A 21,053-nucleotide genomic window follows, 5' to 3' on the forward strand; every position below is an offset into this window, starting at 1 on the left:
TTACCCCACTCCTAGTACCAATTTGTGGAAAAGGGGAAATAAATCCAGGAGACTCTCCGCATGTAATCCAGTCCACTACTTTATTTACAATTAGTTAAATAGTAGTAAAGGAATAGAGCCCACGGTAACAGCAGTTGTAAAGGCAGGAAACAAAAGGCAACTGAACTAAAGCACAGAATAAAATGACATAATAGAACACTAAGTAAAGATTCCAAATACTTAAAGAAACAGTGAAAGATTAAAACAGTAATACTACAGTTTGCAATTCTTAGAACTGGCACATGCCCATTTCAGACATTTCCAATTGTATTTTGCATTTTTTAAAGAGGCGCTTGATTTGAGAGTGATGAGTTTGTTCAATTGCTTGGCATGGCAATGGACCTTTCAACAAATCCAAGAATTCAATCGAGTGAACGATGATGGTGGCCCAAATGCGTTTCCATCATATAGCAGTTTTTAAGATTTTGCCAGCAGACAGCTTTTTAGAAACCACAGGCCAACTTCATAGAAGTGCCATGTTCATTTTTTGGTTGGCCTTTTATGGTTCATAGAACTAATGTAGAGATAAAAAAAAAATAAGAAAACAAACTTATACGCACCATTTTGCTGCCATTGTCAAGGCTTTTCTGTTGTTCAATGTCCTAGCTACAAATGCATGTTTTATAGATAGATGGGCGAACAGACGGGCAAAGAAGCAGCAAAATTAAGAAAATGTGAGCAAATATTTGTGGTAACACATTTTCACTTCCAAAATGAGGTGCCGCAGTTTAACAATTCTTCTTTTCGAGTAGTCAAACAAGAGGATATTTGTCCCAAGTCTCCCTTTTAAAATGGAACTTTTTTCCTGGTAACTCAAAACTCTGAGTGACAACAACCGGAGCGTGTGTGGTTTTGAAAGGATATTGCACAGCCTAAAATCCGCCGCCAAAAATCGAGCAAACGAAAAGTATTCCGGTACAATGGCTGGGAAGAGTCAGGTAAGCGATCCAAATTGTGCGCTTTGCCAACCCACACTTAAATCTTATAATTTAACTAGAAAGAGAGGTAATCTGTTCATGGAAAAGTCTTACACGCAGCCCCTTCAGAACTCTGGAGAGGCTTAAACAGAGCTTCAGTCCACGCGAGTGAAAAATACCACACAGAAAGAGAGTGCTCTGAAATGCATGCTCCCTGAATACGAGTTCTGCTACATTCACCTATTTCGGGAGCAGTCGAAAGCAATATGATGGTTTTGACACATGACGTCCTGGTGCCTGTGCTTTCTCATTTGTTTTCACGGGCCTCATAGGGGCAGATTTACAAGCCCCTTCCGCCACTTTTTCGTCACTTTTCCCATGTTAAACGTGACGCAAGAGTGGCGCAAGGGGCTTGTAAATCTGCCCCATAGTTTATAAACCAGTGACCTGACTGCATCTCACTGCTTTCCGTGAGTTCTACTCATATGCGCCAGAAATAATTCGCAAAATTAGCGTTTTTTGGGGCATATTATCAAAAAAAGGCGTTAAAATTATCGCCGCTTTAGCGGCAGAAAACGGCCGCTAAAGCGGGATAATGGGCTTTATAATATGCCCGTGAGAATTCCAATAGAAGCCCATGTTGACACCAGAACATGGGCTTCTATGGGACTTCACAAGGGCATATTATCAAGCCGCTAAAGCGGCGATAATGTTATCGCCTTTCCTTGATAATATGCCCCATAGTACTTCAGATATGGAGATACACCAGCCACCAGCGCCCTACATTTATACTAGACGACTATATACTGTTGTTTGTATTGTGCCATAAAAATGCTTTTCTGGAATGCAGTCAAGACTGCCAGGTTAGTATCGATATTTCAATATCTTAAGTGGCCAAGATTCTTTTGGAAGAAGTCGCTACCACTTCTTGTAGGAATGAACAATGTATTGGGAGCTAATTGCTTCTATTACTTCTAAACGACAATCTATAAAGTGAGCCAAGGTATGAATGCGGTGGGGCTGTGAATACTGAGGTAGATAGGAGTCATATTTAGTAAAATACACAAAGTTGATAAAAATTCTTACTGAAGGAAAAAAGGTGTATTTATATTAAATGTTGTTAGCAATAGTGTAATACAATTTAATGAACGCTTTTGTGATGTTAACTTTCTGCATGACTTTTTATGCTTTCTGTCAACAGGTGATTGAAAATAATTACTGGGAAACTTTAAAATTCTAAAGAGACAATTATAGTAATTGATAATATTTTGGAAGCTTTGTTAAAAGTAGCAGGTACTAAGGACCATGGATGTGAGATGCATATGGCGCCCCAACTAAAGTTTTCTTTTCTACCCAGCCACAGTTCAGGGTCTATGTTGTGCCAGCAGTGTCACTCAATATTATATCACCTTCAAAACACAAAAAAGTGAAATGTTCGGTGAGCTACCTGATGCAACATTAAGGATATGCGAGTTTCTGACAGCAAGCCCAAAGCAGAACAGCCAATGCCCTATAAAGTAAGCCTGGGAGGGGTGCAGCTCCGGGCCTTATTCTCCGAGGTTGCGGTGGCTGCACTGGTTTTTTTTGTGCAGCGCCCTCTCCACTTAACCATGGCAGCAGGCGGCAGCTCTGGTTTCGGGTACGGGAGCGTCCCTGCCAGTGAGCGAGGATGTGCCGGGCAGTGTTTTGCTGCTCGGAGGTCCGACGCACGCACAACCAACAGACTCACCGGTGGTCTGACATCCTGGACCGGGAGCAGGACCTGCTGGACCTGCTAGGTGTTGAGGTCTTGGGGCTTGGTGAGTAGCTGATTTATTACTATTGTATGTTCTGTTCTGTGTTATTGCGAATACTATTTTTTTCCCAAATAGCAACAATGTTGCCACTGCTTACATGCTGGTAAATTAGATTTTTTTAAAACCATATTGTGATTGTTATTCTTCTAGACAGGTGAAAGGCAATACTAATCTTACTTGTTTGCCAGTTTGTACACGCTTGGGATGATTATGTAAGAGAGTTTAGAGAACTTAATTAGATAATGCAGAGTAGAGAGACTCCTTTCCTTTGTCCTGTCACTAAGATAGTGGGAGGTGGTTCCTGTTAGTTATTTAGTATTAGTTGGTAATTTTCTAGAGGTCCGCATGATAATATCCTTCGTCACGTGCTGCTGATTCCTTAATGGAACCTTTTGTAGCTTGCTAGTGACTGAATAATATAGCAAAAACAATTTCATTTGGGAAGCTAAAGAAGACGTGTGAAAGGTGGCACTTTAACAAAGTAAAAATTGACTCAACATCACACTACAAATACCTGGGAATATTTCTTGACACCAGAAGCTCATTTGTCAACCAGAAAGAAGCACTGAGGACTAAAGCCTTGGCCCTAGAAGTCACCGTCACGAAATTGTCCAAAAAACTGCTTGGTCCCAGTTTAATTCCAATGTTGAAAGTGATGAAGGCGAAGATAACTAACACATTGACGTATGGCCATGAGATCACGAAGGGTACCACAAATACTCTTTTAAATAAACTAATAATCAAAATTTTTAAACGTGCATTTCATCTGCCAAAGTCAGCATCGCCAGCACAAGTTCGCCTCGAGCTATGGCTATTTAACCATCACGGCGTAGAGGCCGGCGCATTTATAAAGTTTTGCAACAGATTGCGCAATGCCCAGGAGAGTTCCTTGGAGGCCAGACTCTGGCAAGAAATCCAGAAAACTCACGCCAATCATAAATATCGGCCTCACCTGAATCATAGTTTACAACTACTCGGTGTCAAGGAATTTTGGGGAACAAATCCCTCCCAGTCGGCATTGAAAGCATTCATTAAGAAAAGCATCAGGTTGTGGTCCTTTCATTCTGATAGGGCAATATTGTCAAAAAGGAAATACGCCTGGGCAGTGATTACAAATTTTAAACCAGGAGTTGTACCCTTTTATTTATCTAGCATGTTCGCACTTTATTGGAAAAGAAAGTTCCTGGCTCTAAGGATGGGTGAATGGCCTTTTTTAAAGAACCTCCAAGAATGGCAATGGCCAGATCATCACATTCAATGTAGGCTGTGCGGCTATCATACTGATGGAATGGAACACATAGTTTGCCTATGTCCCGCAAAGCTGTCTGTCAGACGACTTCTATTGCGAGATAAATGGATTAGACTCGGAATTCGATCATGGCGCCAAGCCATAATACCAGCCTTAAACACAGACAATACGAAGCTGAATATCGGGTTAACAAAACTTGTCACCAAGGCGCAATAACTGTTGGAAGTCATTGGTGCTCCCAACCACTCCTCATCATGGCAGCGCGGCACTCCATCCCTGGGTCAAGTAATTGCTTTTCAACCACCATCAATCTGCTGACCTCAACCTGGTACCCGAGTCGATCACTAACTGCCAAGAAGCTCTGCAGAGTTTTAGGTACAATGTTAACTTTGTATCTTTTTACAGTTTTATACAGTGCTTTTTTAAAGAATATGCAGTAAGTGTTTTTATATTATAAGGGTTTTAATTAACCAACAATAAAGTTCTTAATACAATCAATTAATATAGCAACTAGGCAATTCATTCCAAAGTCTTTGGGCTAGGTGGGCGAGGTGGTATTTAGGATTAGGATTCTGGATTTGGAATGGAACAGTGGAATAATAAAGAGAGAGGACGGTCCCCGACCACAATACTAGTCTACTACTACTAGTTGATCTGATTAGATAGGTCAATTTTATTGCAATTGCCGTTTCATGTCAGAAACATTTTTGGGAGCAATTTTTTAAATATTTCACACCAATCATTTTTTGCCTCTTTATTATATCTTACATGATCAGCATCCAGGGGCAAGAAGAATATGGGGTCTGACGAGGCTGGAGCTGGAGATGCCGCTCAGGATCGCTCCTCTACTAATGGCTCTTCTGCTGGCCCCAGTAAATCCTCCTGCTGTTAATATTAATAATTATATTTCTCTAATTTTACTGCACCTTATTTTTTTCAAACTATTAGTTCAGTTTCCTAATTCCATTTTTTACCAAATCTTCTTTGATCTATCTGTTTCTAAGTTTGTGTTATCCCTGCATTACCTACCAACTTAGTTATTTATACTTCTAGTGTCTGTTTTTTTTAATATCAATCTAACTGCCTCTGAGTCTGTACTATTACTTTGTCTGTTGCTTGCTTTATAATTTATTCTGTTTTTTCAGTCAGCTTTACCTCTCCCCTTATATTTTGTGGACTGCCTAGTTGTGGTACTACTGTAAGACTTAGAGAACACATTGGTCCTTTACTACTACTAGTACTACTACTCTGCTGTACGGATTGGATGCCCAACTAAGGTATTCTTCGCATGTTTGTTGAAAATAAGTTTAGAAGGCTTTCTTTTACTTTCTTACTCATGCTCAATCAGTACATACAATGATGGTTAAATTGGACACCCCAAAGTGGTGTATTTTTACTTTTTCTTGTCTAGGCCTAGAACTAATATTATTAGCAGCAGTTGATTGTGACCAACTGATTACCGTGCACCATGGCCGGAAGGAAGTATGAGGAGGGCACAATTATATTTTCCAACTAAGAGAGAGTACTCGGGAGACCTCATGTTCATTTGCCCACCCAGTTGGCCACTCTTTTTCTTTTTAAAACATTTTAAAACTCAGATTCACCAATAGCTGTAGCCACTGGGTCCATTCCTTTGTGTTGTCCTCTTCTTGAAAGGCTTTTTGAAAATTGACACAAACAAAATAAATACCCAACCAGATATTTTATTATTTTTGATAGGATCATAGGACATACTGTCTACTCTACTTTAGTACCCGATTTGTACTAGTGATGTGTGTGGTGTATGTATGTATTGTATTTTCAATCCTGCTAGTGAAAAAAAACAAATAGGGGGAGGCGTATATGTCATCTAAAAAATGTGCAATGTTTTTTCTTGGCAAACCGACCACCAGTGTTGGGGCCAGCGGCAAAGGCGATGCCAGTAAGGAGGGAGCAGCAGATACAGCAGCTGCAGGGGGTGAGCCAGCAGCAGTGGCGGGCGGTGGTAGGTTATATTCCTTACTTATTGATAATACACTCACTGCAAGGATGTACACTGTACTGTTGAGAGAGACTAAGTTGTTGTGAACAACGGTTGAAGAAGGCGCCCTTTACTTTGCATTAGCAATAGCATTAGCGGCGGGAGTTGAGTAACTAATTGCCTCTTCTATCTGACTTCAACTCAGCTGGGAAAGTTTTAGGAAGAAGACTAAGAGTCAGATGACCTTGATGGTTGGGTTTAGCAAACAGGGAAAGAAGGATGGAAGGAGGAAGGACATGTGACATGTAACATATCACTGGCAAAGAAGGATGCTTGGATGAAGGAAGGGGCCCCGGGATGCATAGGTGGCTGATAGGTTGCATGGGTGGTTGAAGGATGGGTGAAAGGTGAAAGAAAGGATGCCAGCCTGGGTGGGTGAAATTGTATCAGTGAAAGGAATCCTTTGGGGAGTTTAATTGGTCAAACTCAAAGTCAAGCAAGGACGCATAGGTAGTGGTTTAAAAAACTACAAATGGAAGTTGTTGGTGAAAGGTTTGTTGAGAGATTAAGGAGAATGATAGCCATGTTTACTTCGAATGGATAGATGTATGGATGTTATTTAGTTACAAACAACAGGAGTGTAACCCATAAACCACATTGTGATATGGGTAGATTGGAATTAATAAACAACAATATCACAAATGGTATAATTCAAGGGGACGGTTTTAGATAGAGCATGTACAGAATCATTGCAGAATGGACAAAAGGAAGACTCTTGATAATTGATTTTTGAGAAATGCACAAGACATCATGTATTTACATATAGTCAGGGAACAGTTGTATCAGCACTGTGAGCAAGGGAATGCAAAGAAACAACCCGACATTGGACTTGGTGCTATAACGTGCAAGTGGTGAGATAAGCGGCGACGCAAGTGGCAATGTGTGTGACAGAGAGCACGGCGCAAAATGCAAAAATATATGTACAGTGAAGGAAGGTTCAATATTTGTTTTCAACAGAATGTACAATCATTTGTTAGAACCAAGAAAGGCAATGCGCTGTGGTGTGGCGCTGAAAAGTCGACGGCGTTTCGATTCTTGTAAATCAGGATCATCTTCAGGACCAGGTTGTAGTTTGGAAACGGTGCTGAGAGGGTGAATACGCAGAAAAGGATCCAGGGAGGTCTGCGATTCTTGGGCCGGTTAGTGGTCCAAACGCCAGGGCTGTCGGAGTCTCAGGGCGAACGGTTGGTGAATATGTCCGGGTACAATTTGGAGGTCTGGCGGTCCCAAGCGTCTAAAGGGATCCGTGCCGGTGCAGAAAACCGGCGGTTTGAGGTGGTACAATGAATGGAGGGGAGGTCGGGGGTGCCGGAGCTTGCGACTCGCCGAGGCAGTGAATTGCCCATTCTGTAATGATTCTGTACATGCTCTATCTAAAACCGTCCCCTTGAATTATACCATTTGTGATATTGTTGTTTATTAACTCCTGGATGTTATTTAATCATAGCAGAGGTGGAGACTGTCGCTGGATGATGAGAATGTAAAATAAAAATAAACCATGCAAAGCCAAGAGTGAAGATAAGAATAAGGCTAGAATAAAAAAATAATGCTAGAAGAGCATTGCAATGATAAATGGAAAAATCACTGGGAAGAAACGCGGACGTTTTTTTAACAAGGTTTTTGATTCAAGGGTGTATTTCAGAATACTCACTTGATATATTGTGTATGCATGTAACCATACCCACCTATTATCAATTGCGTCCCCACGACTCCGAGGCCCACTCCCTACCTATGTCATTTTGACCGTGTCAGCCATGGATGCCCTATCGGCTGCATGGTTACACAGTCAAATAGTAGTAGTACCTCACGCTGTCCCGTATATAATCATCCATATCAGATATCATCTGCCTTGTTGTAGTAGTCAGGGTGAAAGTGAAATTGAGCAGTTGCCATTGATTTAACAGAGTCTGGCCATAATAAAATAAATAATTGTGTAGTTGTAGACTACAGCTCTCCCACCTGCAGAAAGTGGTAAAGTAACATGAGTCTGCGACTGCGACACAAGGATGTGTGTCTAGGGCGTAAGCTGACTGAGCTGGCATGCTTACAAGGTTTATTTAGCTAAACCAGAGAGGAAGAAGAAGACTTGTCTACTCCATAGTGCCTAGTAATGCCTGAAACTCCCGCAAATGTTAGAGGCCTAGGAAGTGGGAGGATACCACAAATGTTATGTACTGTGCTTGCTAGTGCTACTGTACTACTATCCTTTTATGTGTATAATTAATTTTGTGTAAATGTTTTGCTAAGAGTATTGGTTTTAATTGTCTTTTTTTTTCTTGATATAGCTACTCCTTCCAAACCAAAACAACCCACCAGGCAGGAGTTAGCAGCCAGGGCACGACGACGGAAGTTGGAGGCCATCTGTGATGAATATCAGTGGATGGTGGTTCTGGCGGAGTAGGAGGCAGCAGCAGCTGCCACCTCTTCCACTGCCCCAGGACACAGCCAGGCCCCCCCAGTGCCTCCAGTGGTACAGTGCCATGGTCTGGCAGCTGTCTGCTGCACTTCTTCAACACTGTTGCCCACCCCTGTTCATGCATTACATTTCAGCGCCACATGCTCCTCCGGATGGAACACCTAGAGGAGCAGAAAAACACCCTGGAGAGGAAGATCCGTTAAGCCTGCCGCTAGAATTCCATCTCCTTGCCCTTTTTAAAAAATGTCTTTGGGTGGGTGGGAATTGGGTGTTCGTTTGGGAAAACATGGGTTTTTTATGGACATTTTAATTTATGAACATTGGACAATTGGACTTAATGATGGACATTGGTTGAGGTTAGGGAGAGGGGTGGGTCAGGTGTTGTGTGTTTTTTTCATTCTAGTTAGTTTATTTGCTAGGGGAATACATTATTTATAGTTTGCAATATGATGTAAATCTTTTACTTCACACTGTTTCCTTTGCTGCAGGGCCGCAGCCAGTTTTTGATTGAAATCTGCCGATAGTGTAACACACCAGCAGATAGATGCGGTACCCTCACTTATCCTACCAGTACTGTCAGTCTCTCCTCCTAGTCTATGCAGTCTGCAACTAAAGGTCCTTTGGATTCGGAAGGGTGTGCATGTGTGAATTAATTAATTTCCATAGTATATACATTATGCCTCATCCAAACTTCTTCTCTTACCTGTGATTGATGTTTATACCTAGGTGAAGCGAGGGGTGCATGGTGATGGTTTGGTCTCCCAAGGTGCCATGGTGGTGGTAGTAGTAGGTGCTAACAGTAGCATTTGCAAAAAAACAGAAAATGAAACAGTCAGTCACCTGAGGGAGACTAGAGAATGAGTAGTAAAAGTACATTACACAAGAATACTGCCAAACAAGAAACCATGGTGATGATAAGCAATGCTAAAGTAAAATAAACGAGAATGCCTGGAGGGCTAGACTAATGCAAGTTACAAGCTGAAGTCGACTCGAGCTATGAAGCGGACAAGCAGCTTCACAACCTTTAGTGCTGGATCCAGGATGATTGATGACTTATTGCTGACAATTATATCATGATGGATTACGTTCCTCTGGAAGAAAAAATAATAATATTGAATACTGTGCATGGGTGGGCAATCTTATCGCATTAAATATTGCCACTGTGGGCTATAGTATATATAAAAATTAAGGGTGGGCGGAGTTGGCGGAGTGCCACTTTGCGGAATTCTAAGGAGTTGGCTAAAAACTCTGTGGAATTCTGCTCCGCTCCACCCCCTGCCACCTGACCACCCCGAGCAGGCTTACTGTCACAGCGCTCCTCTGCTTCTGTGCCCTACTCCGGCTGTCCTCCTCCTCCTGGCTGTCTCCGTTTCCACTCCAGGCTCGATACCAGGCTAAACGAAACTGCTGTTCTGCATCTTGCGAGAACTGCGCGTGCGCATGCGCAGTCATCTCGAGAGTGACGTTGGGGTTTCATTTCGCCTGCAGTGGAGAGAAGGCAGCCAGGAGGAGGAGGACAGCCGGGGCAGGACACGGAAGAGGAGGAGCCCGGTGACGGTAAGCCTGCTTAGGGTGGGTGGCACTGTGACAGGGCAAACTCCGCTACGCCATGGAACCAGAGTTTTTTGTTGAACTCCGCACTCTGAGTGGAGTGCAGAGTTGCAAAAAATCCAGACTCCGTCAGTGTTGCCGAGTTAAACGCCCATTGTTAATACTTAGAGCAGAAGAAGATCCTCGCCCTGCCTTGAGTTAGTGTTGCTTTCACCACATCTGCCCCAGCAAGTGTGTGATCATTAATTGGTATAAATTTAATTTAGTCACACCTCAATAGAAATCACACAGCCCAGGGGAAGAGGGTTAGGGTTGGATGAATAGTTGGGAAGGGGGATTTGAGGGAAAGGTTTGACAAAGACAAACACTCCACATGGACAACATGCATAATCTTGGCGGCCGACCATCATACATCTGTTAAGGGAGAAAAAGGAAATGCATGCATGATGATAGCTTGATGAGTAGTACTAGACTATTACAGGGCAGTATATTATTAATTATTATGCAATTGCCTTGCCTGTCGGCCCCCAGAGAGACCCAAGTTACATATATTTTATGTTCTGTTGTAACTGGCTTCCTTTGAAAGATAGGAAATTAAATTAAAAAATATCTGTAGGTGTCAAATATAAGCAAACATAAACAACAACACACACTGTCGTAATGATTGCAGAGAAAAAATTAATCAAATGAAATGATACTATAATTTTGCCAAATTGGGAGTTACATCTCCGCATTGCTCTGACTTGATCCTTCCTTGGACTGTCTGCCCATCAATCTTGGGTGCCTGCCTGGCGGATGCGGTTTGGTAATGTAAGTGTGAGTTGTTTTTCCTAGTATAGCGCTGGGTAAAGGCCGGCCTGTAGATGGAAAAACAAAAGGATATTGAAAAATCAAGGAGAAAAGTTAAACTGGATAAATGAAGGATAAATGAAGGAGGAGTGCAACAAGAAGGCTTTCAGAGGCGGCATGGCTAAATCATGTCTGTTTCCAGCAGTTACCTCCAACAACTGGAGCAGCAGGCCTCCCCACCCAACCTCCACTTAGCTTAGAATTTGAGCTAGACAGCACTGAGCACACAGCAAACACCCAGAGTTATTTCATCAATCATCTCTGATCCTACTGACTGACTGCAAGTATGATATGGTCATCATGGTGTCCAACTCTGTACCAAAACTGTCCCGAGTGAGTCCAGACTCAAAATGCAATGGATTGGCCTACAGTAGAATAATTTTGTTATTGAACAACAAGAAGGGAAAGATTGACTTGAGTCACTTTTTAGTGTGTAGAATACTAGTAGACATCATGCACAACAAACCCCAATCACTCAGCATGCACTGCATGCCGTCATTGACCCGTTCATCTGGAGCAGTCGCTCTAGGCTCAGAAAGGATATATATATATATAGTCAGGATTAAGGCAGGCACATATTTCACATTTGTATTACGTATTATTCTCCATCCAATGTCTGGCTAGAGGGAAATGGATTTCGGGCATGTCAGGAAGAGTAGACTTACTTCTTCACTGACTGCACCCAATTGCAACTCCAATCCGGCAATAAAAGAGTAAGACGGTGGTGATGGATTTGTTGTGATTCGAACCAGAAAGACAGTGACACACACACATATAGTAAACTAAATAATATTCCTTAGCTATCCCTCTTGGGGGAGCTTTTTTTCGGTGCCACAGGAAGAAATAAAGTAACTCAAGCGCATAGTTGTCAGGGAAGTAGAGCCCGTCCTCAAACTCCAGTGCTTCACCCGGAAATAGGTCACCTAACACACTACTTCCATGACCTGAGTCACCATCATCATCTTCCTGCTGTGCTACTTCAGCTATGGTGTAATCTGGTGCTGATTCATTTTGATCATGTTTAACCTCCCCACATTTTGGGGTGAGAGACTTGTCCTTCTCACTGTCAGAATGGCACGAGCAGCACTGAAAACACAGTAAGGAGAGATATTTGCGACAGGGCAAGCCAGATAGTTTATCGCCAGCCTGCTAAGCACTGGCCATTGGTGCCTTTTCCCATACCAATACAGCAATGGGTTTTGATCAAAGTAGACCTCTGTTGGATCATCCAGATAGGCCTGGACCATGCACTCAATTCTCATGTGTGGTCGGCTTTGCTCTGCGTCTTTTGCCTTTGCCTCAGCATTGGACTTAAGCCTTGCCTGTAGAAACCATTCCTCTGCTGATTTTTCGGCTGATACTCCTGTTCTTGTTGTTGTTGATGTTGTTCTTGGTGTTGTTGGCGGTTGTGGCTGCTGTGAGCCAACCGCAGTGCCCTCAGGCTCTGAAGTTGAAATTGAAGGCTGACCTGCAGTACTTGTTGTGCCATGGAGGAGTGTGCCTCCAATTCCCATCCGTTCTTTTTGTAGCAGACTGGCTTCCACAGCTATCCAAGTTTTGTAGCTGGCAGCATCCCCGTCTAACAAAGGAATGAAAGTATGCAATAATGGTTTGTTCCGTGGATCAAGAATTGTGGCAGAAATGTAATGGTTGGATGACACAATGCCTCTGTACACCCTTGTATTTTCAGATAAGCAAAGGGTTAAGCTCTCCAACAACTCATATGCTTTTTTTTCCCCTCCACACGTGCCTACATTGCAGATACCCCCTTCAGCTGTTCCTGTAACATGTGCAACAATGAGATTGCTTGGCCCATAGTACAGTCCTCCTTGCTGACTTCACGTGTGAAGACCTCGAAAGGAAGTAGCATCTCTGTCAGGCATTTACCTAGGCCCCATTGGTCCATCAATGATTATGCCTTTCGCAGTAGCATCCAATCATTGCATAACATATTCATCGATTGGTCTGTACTGCTCAAACAGACGCTCAAGCATGTAATAAGTTGATTTCCAACGTGTTGGCACCTCCTGGATGAGTGCATAACTGGGATTCTATTATCATATTGAATGATCCTCAGCTGCTCCAGGGCTTTAAAAGAATGGCTGCAATGTGTGCAGATTGTCCTACAGGTCGTCAGTAAGTTGCTGACTCAGTCTTCTTTATTCAGAGAGTCTTGAACAATGATGTTAGTGCAGTGCGACAAACACAGGACCGTGAAATAGCCACCATCGGCCACGGCCTTAACTACATTACTGCCATTGACCGTGGCAACAAAACCAATGTTAAGCCTTCTTAGTCGCAGCCATTCAAGGACCTTGCTATCAAAGTCTTCCAAAATGTTTGCAGCAGTATGAGATTTCTCCATGGCGAACATGGCTACAGTTGCATGTTTCCGAGCGACATTAAAAATCTCAGCAGCATCTACACCTGCAGATATCTGTTCTCTAGCACCCACAACATATATCCACTGTGCAGATATGCACATGTAATCAGTGGTTCAGCAACTGGTTCACATGTCTGTTGTCAGGTGGATACTGTGAACAGCACTCTGCTGCAAAGCTTGTCCAGCTGCCCCTCCGACCTAAGCATGCTGAAAGTGGTAGCCTGGACTTTTTTCTTTTCTGGTGCCACTGACGCAGGTGACTTCTTGATGCCAGATGTTAGTCTCAATTCATGATTTTTTGTTGCGGTATTCTCTTGCCTTCGACTCCTTGGTGTTTCAGCCTCACTCTTATGCCACTGCGAAGTTGCTGATGATGATGTGGGCGGTACCACTGCACTGCTGGGGACAGGGCTGCTTTGTGCAACAGAGAAAATGTCTCCCTCTTGTTCACCTTCCACCATGATTGGATCTTCTTCACCATCCCCTCAAACCAACAACACATGCAGTTTTTTGGCTGCTAAGGTGCGCCTCCCACTGGATCAAGTGGTGTTTTCTCATATGGGTTGTTTGGTCTCTGGTACCATAGTTTTTACCAAGCTTACCCCGACTAACACCTTGTCTACAAATGGAGCATAAGCAATGTTCACCTCCTTTCTGCTAACCGAAAAGAAGTACCAAACTGGGGAGGTCAATTTTCTGGCACTGCTGGTGCCACTTGCATAGTTGGATGAACTGGCAGGTGTGCATGAACTTTGACTCTCTGCAGTACCTACTTCTACTGAGGTGGTTGTGGTAGATGTAGGTGGCTTCCGGGCCTTTGTAAATATGGAAGCTGGAGGTGGTGTTGATGGTATCTGTCTTGGTGGTATCCGTGTTACAACCCTCACAGCAATTTGGGATGGGGTAATGTCGGTCTCCACTGGGGCAGGACTAATGTCCATGGTGGCTGGCTCATCATCATCCTCTTCTTCTACATCTATCTCCATAACTCTAAGGCTTTCTGGAACTTTCCTTTTCCCCAGCCTTGGCTTGTGGCATGTCTCACTCTCAGACTGAGGCGGCTTCCAATTGGCGTCTAGATCATCAGAAGCGGGGCTTGCAGAAGACGTTGATGGACTAACCCTACTTTCCCTTGCTCGGGATCTGGAAGACAATCGATCTTCTGAAAGAGTGGCTTGCTCTTCTTCTTCCTCTGCAGGAAGCCTGATCTCCTGAACTGCCCCTACTTCTGGAGGAACATCTACTAGTATGGGTGGATATGGCTGTTGTTGCCCACTAATCTGAGTTTCCTGCATTGATTGGGCACTGCTTTGTGGTAACGATAAGTCAATTTCAACATCACAGCTCATCGGTGTTACACTCCTGATTATACTGACTGCCTCTGCAGCAGACATGGGCTTGGGACTAGGTTGGTGGGGTGTGTCCACTGATGTGGTTGTGCTGCTCCCAGCGTGCTCCCCGGACACAAATGATGACAATAGATGGAGGCAATAAGCCAAAAGTAACAAAGGAAAAACATGCAGGCCTATGGCAAAGGCACACTAACTGCCACCACAAAATTGTCGCCAGACACATGGTCACTCACAACAACAACAAGCAGGAGGCCTGGAAAACAATGAACTCAAGCAGGCCTATATTGACACAGACTTTACAAAATGGCCCCTGGCCACATGGGGAGGCTCAGCCAAGACAAATGATGGCCCACTTTACAAACACACTCACACACTGGCAAGGCAAAGTAGGCATGCTAACAACACATCTTTAATACAACAATGTAAAAACGAAAATCCACTGGGCTAAATAAAGGTTTGTAAGTTATTACAGTCACACACATCCAACAACGGCACATGAAAAAAAGTGAATTACCCCCCAGAAAACATTTTGCTTTTCAATCCAATGCCATCCATGCCCTAAATGATGTTTAAATTCAGCAGACACCAAAGAAACAGTTGTTTCATGCACCCACGAGTAGCTCTGGACCTACTGGCTGAAAGTCCTATTGGCAGACTACTGGGCTACATAGTGAATTAAATAAATATTGCAACTTGATGATTTCAAAAGTTGGAGAAAATGTAGTGAACTGTGCAACATGTTTCCTTTATAAAAGAAAAAAAAATACTTACACAGAAACAACTATGCCCCTACTAAAGCTAAAGGCTACCCACTGCAACTAATTTAAAAAAAAAAACAATAAAAAGTACAAATGCATCTAGGTGCATGGCCCCAATCAAACAAACAACACCAATTTCCCAATTTACGTGTGAAATCTCAAATTCAAAAAACACTGTTGCCCTCAGGCCGGTATGGAGACGAAAATTTGACTTGGGCCCCCAGTTCTCTCATGGCCTCCTTGTACGCCTTTGAGGCGAACGCAGGAACCTGATCAGAATGAAGGGTACCACATGCAAAACTCCCTATAAAGACACGCAAATCCTTGATGACAGTTCTGGTATCAGCACTCCTTTGTGGCCATTCCCACAGGAAACGTGTGCATGAATCAACTGCAAGCAAGATATATTTGTACGCAGTATCAGAGGTAACAGGACCGCAGTGATCTAAATAAACGCACGCAAGTGGTTGATTAGATATATGCAACTGTGTTTGTGGTGGACGCGCTGCAGAAGAAGGTTTAATCTGTTGGCAAATGTCACAATCAAGAACGTATGCCCGCGCTTGTTTGTACAAACTGTACCACCAGTAACGTTGTTGCAAACAAGATATAGTTGCCGACACTCCGGCATGCGCAGACGCAACACCCTCGTGGGCAGCTGATATCAAAGATGGTCTGCAGTCCGAGTTGGGAATCAATCTGTCACCAACGTCGTTAATCCTCACTAACGGGACGTTATCAGGACTTAAGAGATAATGGTATCAAGAAGGGAACCCCTTCAGAAAGTTTTTCCCAGTCTCGGAAGCGGCAATAGCCGCCAAGATGTCATCATCGATCTTACTTTTTGACTGCTGCTACTAGAAATGTCGCCACTGCTGTTTTTGATGCCTCGTCAGCCAGACTGTTACCGACAGCATGGACGTCAACTCGTTGGTGACCAAGAGTGTGAATTACATTCACGAGTGGCAGCAGTTCTTTAAGTGCCGCCACTCGAACCCAAAGCGTTTTATGCTTTATTGTGCTACCTTTGGAATCATGGAAATCATTCTGAATCCAAAAATGTAGATTGTCATTATAAGATTGAACACAATAGAATTAATCACACACCACAAGAGTGGGGATTCGAAGATCAGCGTACTCCAGTGCAAGCACCAGAGTACGAACTTCAGCCAACTGCGCGGTACAATAACCCAAAGTCTGTGTATGCACAGCTTCAGATTGGAACTCTCCATTCACGAAGGTACCCACAACAATTGCTCAGGCAGCTGAATAGGCGTGCTTTGATCCAGTAGCGGGTTGCGCAGACCCATCAGTGTAAATGACACAATGGTACTCCTCAAGTGGGCGCAATGTCGAAGGAGTCGGATGAACGAATTCATAATCCAAAAACTCCTGAGACTGCAACGCCGCGTCAAAGATATATGTGACGTCTTGCAAAGCCAAGGAAGTAGCCCATTGTATCCACCTTGGATGCAAAGCCTTAGAATTAGGTACACTAGCTTTAGTGACTGCCTCTAGGGCAGGGTATGGTGTTACCACCAGCATGTGCTTTCCTTGTGACAGCGCTCGTTCTTTCAGGATCGCCATCTGAACTGCTGTCAGTACTTTTTCGACAGCCAAAAAGCGCAGCTCAGCTGAAGTTTACAGATGAGATTTGTAAGCAATGGGAACGGTGTCTCCGTCATTGAACGTTAAGTACGTGAAACCCACTGGGCCTGGCACAATTCTAATGACCAGGTTAGTGTGGTTATCACAAGTTTGTAAGTATTTTGAAGCAAGAAGATCAGACTGCAAAGTTTGCAATGCAGCTGTATGTTCTGGCAGCCAGCATGATTTGGTAAAAGTAGGTTGTACCAAGGCATAAAGCGTCTTGATACGCTGGGCATAATCAGGAATGTAGGTACGACCGAAATTCAGAAAACCCAGCAATGATTGCAATTTTTTCAGCGTTGTAGGAGTACATAGGCGCGCGCACTTCTCAAGGAAGTGCGGAGCTAAGCCGCGACCCTCATCGTTGAGTTCGTACCCCAAGAACAACACTGTAAGCTCGGCAATGTGGCACTTCGCAAAATTGAATTTGTATCCGAAGCCTGCAAACATAGTAATTATGCTATCCACGCAAGCATGGTGTGCAAGCAACTCATCATCTGTTAGATAGATGTTATCAACATACGAGTATGCATCCGGGTCCATATACTCTAGGAGTGAGACCACTCGAGCAGCAAAGACCCCAGGGCTGTTCTAATAGCCCATCGGAAGCCTTTTAAAATTTCTTTGTTTACCGCCCGAGGTAAAAGCCGTCCACTCACTACTCTGAGGGGACAGGTTATGGCTGTAAAAGCCATTGGAAATGTCAAGTGTGGTTTTAAACCGTTTTCTCACAAGACTATCGACGAGAGCCGACCCATGAGTATTCTGTACCGCACACGTCCGGCAGTGAGAGTTTAAATGCCGGTAATCCAAAACTAGGCGGTACGAACCGTCAGGCTTCGTCACAGTGAATAAAGGGTTATTCATAGGTGACACGCAAGTTTCAATTACTCCCTGATATTCCAATTATTCAAGGATAGTCGCGACATGAGATCTAGCCTCGCGACGCATGGGATATTGGGGTTGAGGCTGGGGATCGGACCACAACGGAATCGTATGATCGGGAGAAATTTTGTCCCAGCCCACTTGATTGCGATACAATGCAGGCGCTTGCGCCTGCACCCACTCTCCGGCCAACCTGTTAGCATGTTCCATAGGCACTGTGTGCCCAAAGGCGGGGAGAATCACCACCTCCCCTCTGGGAACATTTAAAATGAAAGCCGGAGGCCAATCTTCCTCCGCTAACAGAATGTCATAAGTGGAGGACAAATTATCCCACAAGACTACTCTAACTCTACGATGCATGTCACCCACTATCTTAAGGATTATGTCAAACATCCGTTCAGGGGCAGCTACGCGAGTATCAGCAGTTTCAACACTCACGTATGTATCAGTTGCTGTCACCTCCAGATACGGACGCAGTGCTTGCCGCACTACTGTAACTTCCGCCGCGCTGTCTAACACCGTTAGAGCCCATGTCCGGTTCTGAAGCAGTGTCCGTACCATCTGAGGCATATCTCGCAGTTAGAGCAGCAACCTTCTTTTTCTGAAACGGAGGTCTTTGACGTGCAGCGTCGTCCTGCTTGCCTTTTACGTCAGTCTGGCGGGGTTGCTCACGACCTTGAGCACCCCTCCCTCTTCCTCGGTCTCCGCCACCGGATTGTGAAGCCGATGTTTCCTGTGAAGAACGAGGAGAGCGTTCAGAAACCTGAAATCTATCAGGTGACTTAATATTAGCACGATCGCGCAAATCATATTTACGTTCAGTAGACGACTGAACTGGCGAAGCAGAACGCGACCTACGTTTCTGTTGCTGTTTGCCCTGTTTTTTGGTTAGCCAACTTTCCTTCGGAAACTTGGGCTTTTCATCTTTCGTAGACGAACTCACCTTAGTCTGCTGTACTACATCAGGAATCTTAACTGTGGGTTTCACGCCCAAGGCGATACGTCCCACCATTCTGTAGGCCTTTGCAATAATTTTTGCAAATTCCCTAGGTTTGTCAGCAGGAGCCACAAGTTCCAGCATATTGCCAACTTGGAACTGCAGAGCATCTCCTTTTAGGTTCCCCATCACCATGGAAGAAACCACATCGAAGCTGTCGACAAGCCTTATTCCCAATTCAATGGCCGTCTCTGCACCATGATTTTCCTGTACCTTCTTGATGACAGAGGGTAGTATCGACATAGACGGAGTGCCATAGCACTTCGAATAGGTCGCAGCAAAGACCGTGCCCCAATTGTTACAATCTACAATATCAGGTACCAGATCTTTCGGCAAAGTAATGGTGAGTATCCTGTGTTTATCCACAGAAGAAGTGTTTGGAAACACGGCCTCCAGTTGATCAAACTTTTCAGCAAGCCAGTAAGGAAATTCATCCTTACTTTGGGGGCGCTTGCCAACAACCGCATTAACCATCACTAGACTAATGACCACAGCTCGGTGTTCATTCGTCTGACCCGCAACAGCAGGTACCCCCACCTGCATGTTGCGCGACACGTACTGCACCAAAGCCCTATGGACCGTAATCAGGGCAGTGTGTAGCACCCGTAAATCTGCCACCCCAACTGTCATGTTGTTGGGATGGGGTGTAAAACCGGCCAGCACTGGCCAATCAGCCCCTGCAATGGACAAAGGGCCAAGCCTTGGCGGTGCCACCGTATGGGGAAGGGCGCCATTAAACCAAATGGTATGCTTCCAGGCAGATATAGGTATTTCTAGTGTCCTATACGGAGCATAAGCTGCAGGTACTTGTGTGGCAGTGTAGGTGTGGAACGTATCATCGTCCGCATTCACCTCTGGAAAAGTCACCCAGGAGTAGAACAACTCATAAGGGTGTGCTGCGTCAGCAGCAACCACAAAGACCACAGCCAGACCGTCATCAGGCACCCCATACGTCCGCAAATGCTGACGTAGAGGAGCCCGACTATGTGCGGCTATATCGACCGCCATAAGGACACACTAAAGAATAACGACAAGTTCTACAGTAGCACTTAGGTTCAGTAAAAACGAATCTTTTTAATTGTCAAGCTTGAACGAACCTTTAGTCGAAACTCAGGTAGATTAAGCCGTCACTCCCGTTATCCAGAAACCAGAGTGAGGGCGTTGTGGACTAATAAAAGTACTAGTAGCGCGTATCAGAACTTAACTACGTTGGGCGCCATGTTGCAGGGATTCTGCGTATGCACAGAACTATGCGCAGGAAACCAGGACCTCAGAGAATTGTGGTGTACCAGAAACTCCCCTCAGAACCAAGAACCCCATAGCTTACCCCTAGCTTAGTGTCCCATTCATTAGCCTAGATCTAGCTAGGCGGTCCCAATGTATAGACAACCCAGAACATGCGACTTAGATATTTCTCAGGAGTGGTGGGAATCCGAAATACCTGTTTGTACTTATTTAGTAGTCCACAAAAGAATAATACAGACACAGTAAAGTTTAAAGAGTTTATTTTATAAACCTCGTGTCCTAAGATGCAGTACTTTGGCTAACACTAGCAGACAAATGGTGAAGATCAGAACCATCAGCATTGTTACAATACCATACACAATGAAAGGAGCAATCATAATAATAATGACAGTGGTAAACAGCCACACTCCTTTCTCTAGTAACTAATAGGTTTATTATACTAATAGAAGGTCTCTCAGGCTAACAGGGGGAACCCCATACCGTATAGATCAGCTTAGTAGAATCACATCACACGATCAGCTAGGCTCTCTCATGCATCAGCTCTTCGTTTCGAATGAATTCTAAAACATTCTGTATTGTAATATTAAAGGCACCTGCCCTTCAGATATTGGCAGCTGCATGCATGATATGTCTAGAAAGTGGTACGATCAATCTGAAGGCAACACTCTGCACCGTCTAGTGTCCTAGACTTGTTCTTTACATGATGTACAGACGAAGGTCGCAGCACACTGTTTAGAATGTTAAACAATAAACTGTTATCCTGTAAGGCAAAGTCGAGTAAGCATTTCTAAAATGAATAACATATAAGAACAGTGTCGCGTGCAAAGCAGCAGAAACAGCAAGCTGGCTTTCTAACAGTTGGCTCGGTTATGCTAACTTAGTGTTGTAAATAGGGAGTGGTTAACCCATCCTACAGTATCTGCTAGAGTAAGAGTGCTTGAGAGGC

This window comes from Triturus cristatus, chromosome 10, assembly GCF_964204655.1.
Source record: "Triturus cristatus chromosome 10, aTriCri1.1, whole genome shotgun sequence".
Classification (NCBI taxonomy): Eukaryota; Metazoa; Chordata; class Amphibia; order Caudata; family Salamandridae; genus Triturus; species Triturus cristatus.